This window comes from Procambarus clarkii, chromosome 87 (assembly GCF_040958095.1).
Source record: "Procambarus clarkii isolate CNS0578487 chromosome 87, FALCON_Pclarkii_2.0, whole genome shotgun sequence".
Taxonomy (NCBI): domain Eukaryota; kingdom Metazoa; phylum Arthropoda; class Malacostraca; order Decapoda; family Cambaridae; genus Procambarus; species Procambarus clarkii.
The window spans coordinates 4,684,669-4,693,892 of NC_091236.1; positions in this window are offsets into that span (position 1 = coordinate 4,684,669).

Here is a 9,224-nt window from a genome sequence, read left to right on the forward strand (position 1 = left end):
TGTCTTTCCCATCTCCCCCTAATTCTTCTTCCCAACCAATAAACATGTATTTTATTTTATTATTTAGTTATTTAATTAATTTTATTTTAATTTTATTTTATTTTTTTATTTTATTTTTATTTTATTATGTTTTATTTTATATTTTAATTTTATTTTAATTTTATTTTTAATTTTATTTTAATTTTATTTTAATTTTATTTTAAATTTTATTTTAAATTTTATTTTAAATTTTATTTTAAATTTTATTTTAAATTTTATTTTAAATTTTATTTTAAATTTTATTTTAAATTTTATTTTAAATTTTATTTTAAATTTTATTTTAAATTTTATTTTAAATTTTATTTTAAATTTTATTTTAAATTTTATTTTAAATTTTATTTTAAATTTTATTTTAAATTTTATTTTAAATTTTATTTTAAATTTTATTTTAAATTTTATTTTAAATTTTATTTTAAATTTTATTTTAAATTTTATTTTAAATTTTATTTTAAATTTTATTTTAAATTTTATTTTAAATTTTATTTTAAATTTTATTTTAAATTTTATTTTAAATTTTATTTTAAATTTTATTTTAAATTTTATTTTAAATTTTATTTTAAATTTTATTTTAAATTTTATTTTAAATTTTATTTTAAATTTTAATTTTAAATTTTATTTTAAATTTTAATTTTAAATTTTATTTTAAATTTTTAATTTTTAAATTTTATTTTAAATTTTTAAATTTTTAAATTTATTTAATTTTATTTAACACGGTGGAGATAGAGAAAACGGCAGCGGAGCAGCAGAGAGGCAACCGACCAGCGAGAAATCAACAAACAGACGCTCTCGCAGCCCTTCATACAAACAAAAAAGTTGGTGGGTCTTGGCGTGGATACAAGACACTCCGTACATTGACAACATCGCACACTAATATTTTTACCACTTCGGACACCAGCTTTCGATGTTTCGCATATGTGTACGTGTGCCACATTAAAACGACAATATAATGCTATTAACAATTAAAATCTTCTATTTAACAGGCATATAGTTATTAAATGAAGTTTAGTGATGTAATAGACATAATCCGGAGTTGGTAAGGACGCCGCCCGCCAGCGTAAACACAACACACCCGAATGCCCACAAACACGATACAACGCACAAAACACAACACTTCTGTCAGTTTTTGGATAAACTCCTTTTATATTTATTATGTGTGAGTTATACTTGTATAAAATGATAACTATTATAGGTAAGCGCCTAATATTTAATATTAATCAATAAAAAAGAAGTCAGAAGCCACACGCCTGTCTGTACATGTCTTTTGTGTAAAAGTATTTTGGGCGCTCATGTACTTGTGCGCTAGCTGGCGTTCACAATTGTTCTCACCTACAAGCATTAGAATTAAACAAACGAATTTATTTTTTCATTTATATACAAGAAGAGAAGGCTACCCTTGAGTCTGTAATATTCATCTGATCACTGGTCTCCCATTTGGTCCTCATTGCTTTATCTTACTATTATTGAATGTCAATAACCGTATTATGCAATTTCAATTCCTTCTATTTCTTTCTTTATTATGCACCCCATACCCATCCCGTGGGCCGTGGTGTAAAGGATTACAGAGGCACATAATCGGGTCAGGAACTGAACCCTCTAGTTCGTTTAGCTAAGCAAATAACAATGTTTGACGCTAGTTACAAAATTATTAATGTTGTATACACATGTACACACACACTCATACATATATATATATATATATATATATATATATATATATATATATATATATATATATATATATACTAATATATATATATATACTAATATATATATACTATAATATATATATATATACTAATATATATATATATATATATATATATATATATATATTAGTATATTTTGGTAGCAGTCTTTCCTGTAGACATATATTATTAAATATGACCGAAAAAGTAAGATTAATAATTCTAACACGAATTTTCTCAATCTTTCGTACATTACGCTTCACTGTTGGAGGTAAATCAAAAATCACTTCTCCAAAATTCATTTTTATTTCTAGTCTGACGCGACACGGGCGCGTTTCGTAAAACTTATTACATTTTCAAAGACTTCACAAATACACAACTGATTAGAACTTACGTATCTCTGCTATTATATCTACATTTGAGTGAGGTGGGAGGGATGATGTGGCATATAGTGACGTGGCATTAACACAAGACAGAACATGAGGGGATATTAATAGGGTATTAAAAGTATCAACACAAGACAGAACAGAAACAATGGGTATTGAATAGAAGTGTTTGTAGAAAGCCTATTGGTCCATATTTCTTGATGCTTCTATATTGGAGCGGAGTCTTGAGGTGGGTAGAATATAGTTGTGCAATAATTGGCTGTTGATTGCTGGTGTTGACTTCTTGATGTGTAGTGCCTCGCAAACGTCAAGCCGCCTGCTATCGCTGTATCTATCGATGATTTCTGTGTTGTTTACTAGGATTTCTCTGGCGATGGTTTGGTTATGGGAAGAGATTATATGTTCCTTAATGGAGCCCTGTTGCTTATGCATCGTTAAACGCCTGGAAAGAGATGTTGTTGTCTTGCCTATATACTGGGTTTTTTGGAGCTTACAGTCCCCAAGTGGGCATTTGAAGGCATAGACGACGTTAGTCTCTTTTAAAGCGTTCTGTTTTGTGTCTGGAGAGTTTCTCATGAGTAGGCTGGCCGTTTTTCTGGTTTTATAGTAAATCGTCAGTTGTATCCTCTGATTTTTGTCTGTAGGGATAACGTTTCTATTAACAATATCTTTCAGGACCCTTTCCTCCGTTTTATGAGCTGTGGAAAAGAAGTTCCTGTAAAATAGTCTAATAGGGGGTATAGGTGTTGTGTTAGTTGTCTCTTCAGAGGTTGCATGGCTTTTCACTTTCCTTCTTATGATGTCACATCATAAGAAGGAAACTCCAAAATTACCATCTCTTTTAAGGGTCTGAGCGGGTGGTGGAGCGGGTTAAGGCGTACCTGTTATGCCAGTTGCTGGAAGGCTTCTGTGCTGGCTAGGGTTCGAGTCTCCTGGTGGGAAAGTGTTCTAAAGTTCTATACTTCACTCTCGTGTTTAGGAGAGTTGTGCCTTAAGCATAGACACTGTGTCTTCCCATATTAACAGGGACTTGATGAAATTAACGTCTAAATGACCCCTCACTTGCTCTAGTGCTCTTGGGAGGTGGTGATCTTTGGTGTATTTAAATACTCCGAAATTACCATCTCTTTTAAGGGTCTGAGCGGGTGGTGGAGCGGGTTAAGGCGTACCTGTTATGCCAGTTGCTGGAAGGCTTCTGTGCTGGCTAGGGTTCGAGTCTCCTGGTGGGAAAGTGTTCTAAAGTTCTATACTTCACTCTCGTGTTTAGGAGGGTTGTGCCTTAAGCATAGACACTGTGTCTTCCCATATTAACAGGGACTTGATGAAATTAACGTCTAAATGACCCCTCACTTGCTCTAGTGCTCTTGGGAGGTGGTGATCTTTGGTGTATTTAAATACTCCGAAATTACCATCTCTTTTAAGGGTCTGAGCGGGTGGTGGAGCGGGTTAAGGCGTACCTGTTATGCCAGTTGCTGGAAGGCTTCTGTGCTGGCTAGGGTTCGAGTCTCCTGGTGGGAAAGTGTTCTAAAGTTCTATACTTCACTCTCGTGTTTAGGAGAGTTGTGCCTTAAGCATAGACACTGTGTCTTCCCATATTAACAGGGACTTGATGAAATTAACGTCTAAATGACCCCTCACTTGCTCTAGTGCTCTTGGGAGGTGGTGATCTTTGGTGTATTTAAATACTCCGAAATTACCATCTCTTTTAAGGGTCTGAGCGGGTGGTGGAGCGGGTTAAGGCGTACCTGTTATGCCAGTTGCTGGAAGGCTTCTGTGCTGGCTAGGGTTCGAGTCTCCTGGTGGGAAAGTGTTCTAAAGTTCTATACTTCACTCTCGTGTTTAGGAGAGTTGTGCCTTAAGCATAGACACTGTGTCTTCCCATATTAACAGGGACTTGATGAAATTAACGTCTAAATGACCCCTCACTTGCTCTAGTGCTCTTGGGAGGTGGTGATCTTTGGTGTATTTAAATACTCCGAAATTACCATCTCTTTAAAGGGTCTGAGCGGGTGGTGGAGCGGGTTAAGGCGTACCTGTTATGCCAGTTGCTGGAAGGCTTCTGTGCTGGCTAGGGTTCGAGTCTCCTGGTGGGAAAGTGTTCTAAAGTTCTATACTTCACTCTCGTGTTTAGGAGAGTTGTGCCTTAAGCATAGACACTGTGTCTTCCCATATTAACAGGGACTTGATGAAATTAACGTCTAAATGACCCCTCACTTGCTCTAGTGCTCTTGGGAGGTGGTGATCTTTGGTGTATTTAAATACTCCGAAATTACCATCTCTTTTAAGGGTCTGAGCGGGTGGTGGAGCGGGTTAAGGCGTACCTGTTATGCCAGTTGCTGGAAGGCTTCTGTGCTGGCTAGGGTTCGAGTCTCCTGGTGGGAAAGTGTTCTAAAGTTCTATACTTCACTCTCGTGTTTAGGAGAGTTGTGCCTTAAGCATAGACACTGTGTCTTCCCATATTAACAGGGACTTGATGAAATTAACGTCTAAATGACCCCTCACTTGCTCTAGTGCTCTTGGGAGGTGGTGATCTTTGGTGTATTTAAATACTCCGAAATTACCATCTCTTTTAAGGGTCTGAGCGGGTGGTGGAGCGGGTTAAGGCGTACCTGTTATGCCAGTTGCTGGAAGGCTTCTGTGCTGGCTAGGGTTCGAGTCTCCTGGTGGGAAAGTGTTCTAAAGTTATATATATATATATATATGTATATATATATATATATATATATATATATATATATATATATATATATATATATATATATATATATATATATATATATAATTATACCAGTATAATCTAATAATATATACTGGTCTAATAAAATAATTAGACCAGTTAATACTCTCACTCGTTGTGTTAGGATATGTTAGCTTGATAAAACTGATTGTTTATTGTTGAGAAATGTGTTAACAAACAATATATCTGACTTATCAAGACTGTAGCTTGCTTAGCAAAAGGAACTTTTTTTAAATTTGGGTTCAGTTTAACTACCGCTCAATGGATGAGTAATTGGGGCATAATAAAGGAACTAAGCTGATAAAATGAAAGATGGGAAAACAACATTAGAGAGATAAACTCGAGAGACGTTTTCATGTTAACCCGAAAATTATTTGAGGAGCAAGACGGACTGCGGGTCAGGCAATTGGTCTTCATGCTATCGTGATGGGGGATCAGCCATTACACGTGTTAATGACTCTTGTATAGTTGTGTAGTTAAGGACAACAGGGTAAAGGGGTAATGGGCATAGTGGTTGATTGTTCTACCTGGGAATCCTCCACTGTTTTATATCGTATGTATGTATGTATGTACTAACCTAGTTGTGGTTGCGAGGGTTGAACTTTGGCTCTTTGGTCCCGCCTCTCAACCGTCAATCAACTGATGCACAGATTCCTGAGCCTACTGGGCTCTGTCATATCTACATTTGAACCTGTGTATGGAGTCAGCCTCCACCACATTACTGCCTAATGCATTCCATTTATTAACTACTCTGACACTGAAAAGTTCTTTCTATAATCTCTCTGGCTCATTTGGGTACTCAGCTTCCACCTGTGTCCCCTTGTGCGTGTACCACATGTGTTAAATAAATGTATGTATGTATGTATGTAAGGAGAGAGAGAGGAGAGAAAGAGATGAAGACCGAGACAGAGAAATAGATATAGACAGAGTCAGGGAGAGAATGTTAGACACAGAGACGGATAGATAAGGATATGCAAAGTCAGTGAGAGAATGACAGAGATAGAGCGAGGAAAGAGACAGAGAGATAGGCTGACACAGAGAATGGCAGAAACGAGGAGAGGCAGAGACAGAGGTACAGGGACAGACGAACAGGACCAGAGGAGGGACGGGGGAACAGAGGGGGGGGGGGCAGTGGGACAGAGAGGGAGACAGGGACAGAGACAGAGGGACAGAGACAGAGGGACAGGGTCAGAGAGGGAGACCGGGGGACAGAGGGAGGAGAGGGGGGCAGGAGACCAAGAGAGAGGGGACAGAGGAGAGACAGGGGATAGAAAGAGTGGGCAGGGGCACAGAGGGAGGGACAGGGACAGACAGAGAAAGACAGGAACAGGGGGCAGAAAGGGCGGACAGGGGGACAGAGAGAGGGGCAGGGGGCAGAGATAGGGACAGGGGAACAGAGACAGGACAAGGGGGCAGAGATGGATAGGGGGCCTGGAGGAAAGGGAGGAGGACAGATGAAGGACAGCGGACAGAAAGAGTGGGCAGGGGGACAGAGAGGTACAGGGGACAGAGAGAAGGACAGGGGGACAGAGATGGACAGAGAGAGACAGGGGAACAGAGAGAGGGACAATGGGATAGAGAGGGACAGGGGGACATAGAGGAACAGGGGGACAGAGAGTGACAGGGGGACAGAGAGAGGAACAGGAGGACAGAGAGGAACAGGGGGACAGAGAGAGACAGGGGAACAGAGAGAGGGACAATGGGATAGAGAGGGACAGGGGGACAGAGAGATGGAAAGGGGGGACATGGGGACAGGGGGAAAGAGATCGAGGACAGAGGACAGAAAATGTGGGCAAGGGGACAAAGTGAGGGACAGGGGGACAAAGATGGACAGGAGGATAGGGGGGAGATGTATGAGGGGGGAATGTTTGCGAAAGATGGAGAGGGGTATTTAGAACGGTAAGTTAGAGAGGGGACAACTAAGGCGCATCATTGAAAAGCAAATGAGCATCATTGCAATAGCAGGAGCCACGCACATCTTCAGCCTGCGTTGTTGAGACATTGTCAATTAAGCGGTGTCCAATAGCAGTATCTTCGGTATTTAAGCGATACCTTAAAAAATACTGGAAATATTCAAAGATATTAATCCCCTTGTGCAACGCACACAAGAGGCAACAGCTTCTAGCTCTACAAGTGGCAATATAAAATTGAGAACAGGCGATTGTTTTCACTCATAGTGTAATAAACCCACGGACCCACCCACCCGATGAAGCCGTAAATGGCAAGACATTACTTCCGTTTAAAATTTAGCCGGAATAATCCTCAGGTATGTGGGAGGCCTTTGATCAACCGCCGACTTCCTGCCCCGTCGACGGGGCCACCAGCCCTCAGTGTGCCCTCAGCCAAATTCATGTGAAACATGTATGTGTGTTTATTAAATATTTTAATTTATTATTTCCAAGATTTAGCTGTTAGCTCTTGGATCCCGCCTTTCTAAGCGTCGGTTGTCTAATGTACCGACTCTCGGCCTCTTTTCCTCCATCATATCTAAACAACATATCTTTTTATCTAACACACACACACATCCCCAAGATGCAGCCTTTAGCAGCTTCCTGACTTTCAGGTTCCTATTTACTGCAAGGTGAATAGAGGCATTAGTGTGTGTATGTTTGTGTGTGTGTACGTGTGTACGTGTGTGTGTGTACGTGTGTGTGTGTACGTGTGTGTGCGCGTGTGTGTGTTTGTGTGTATACTCACCTAGTTGTGGTTGCGGGGGTTGAGCTCTGGCTCTTTGGTCCCACCTCTCAACTGGCAATCAACTGATGTACAGATTCCTGAGCCTACTGGGCTCTATCATATCTGCATTTGAAACTGTGTATGGAGTCAGCCTCCACCACATCACTGCCTAATGCATTCCATCTATTAACTACTCTGACACTGAAAAAGTTCTTTCTAACATCCCAGTGGCTCATTTGGGTACTAAGTTTCCACCTGTGTCCCCTTGTTCGCCTACCACCCGTGTTAAACAGTTTATCTTTATGTACCCTATCAATTGCTTTGAGAATTTTGTAGGTAGTGATCATGTCTCCCCTTACTCTTCTGTCTTCCAGTGTCATGAGGTGCATTTCTCGCAGCCTGTCCTCGTAACTCATGCCTCTTAGTCCTGGGAGTAGCCTATTGGCATACCATTAAACTTTTTCAAGCTTCGTCTTGTGCTTGACAAGGTGTGTGTGTGTGTGTGTACGTGTATAACACACACGTACTTATGTGGTACGTATGTACTACATAACTGTAAGGCGTTTGCTGAATCAGAAAAGTCGGCTAGCAGTCCACCCTTAACGACACAATTAACTCATTACATAAAAAAATACGTGGCTGTGCAACAGTGTGTGGAAATTGGGGAACTGGTGTGCATTTAGACGACTGGTGAGGACCAACAATGACGTAGAAGGATGGCACCAGCGTCTGAATCAAAGGGCAGTGAGGGACAACTTGGCTTTATATATTTTAATCCCCTTACTGTACCGTGAGGCGTCCCTGGTAACCTTGCAATACCATCTGGTTTCTGATCAAAAGCTAAAGTCCAGTCGCCGCAAGGGCAATGAAGAGAAACAGGAACATTTGTGGAAGCTTTGGGACCGTTACGAGGAAAAACAGATAAGCACCTCACAGTTCCTCAAGGAATGTTCGCGTTTTATCCCAGGAAGTGCCTGAACTAGAATTAGAAAACAGCAGTCTGTTTACTGGTTGTTATTTAACTTAAGTTAGTTGTAAATGATAATGTAAAAATAGCCACTGAGAACTGATGAGTTGGCCAAGACTTTTGCTCGTAAAGAGGGAATTGATTACCAACTTGGACTGCCTTTGAGCAGCCTGAGGGCAGCAGTTTCCCAGGAACATCAACTAAATTTCGGAGACTTGAGGCAAAGTTAAATTCACACCAGTTACTCCATCAATCATCATTCTATTATGCAAAAAAGAACTGCACGTCTATGGGTCATCCAATAATGTTAGCAGACTTCTAGATGTTACCACTGCTAGGCTTAGGCTCGGCTACAAGTACCTCTGGGAGTTGTAACATCTGCTGATGTAGATTTGACTAAATGTAAACTCTGTCAGCAGAAATATTCGCATACTTTGCGTCATTATATAATGGAATGTGAAAAAATCGCGGAATTTAGAGATAACACCATCAATAGTGTCCAAGAAATGTGTAAGTACTTCATTCATAATGATGTGCTGCTCGAAATCTTAGCGAAGTATCCAAAATTTGCTTACTGTAGGTAATGCATGCACGTGACTGTAAAGCTGCCGCCCAGTTGGGTGGGTGTGCAGCAAGACTAGTAACTGTGTGACTCACCATAGATATAAAGTGCCTTTTATAGTGACTGTTGTGAGCCTCTTGTTGATCACTTGTGACACAAAGATTATTGATGT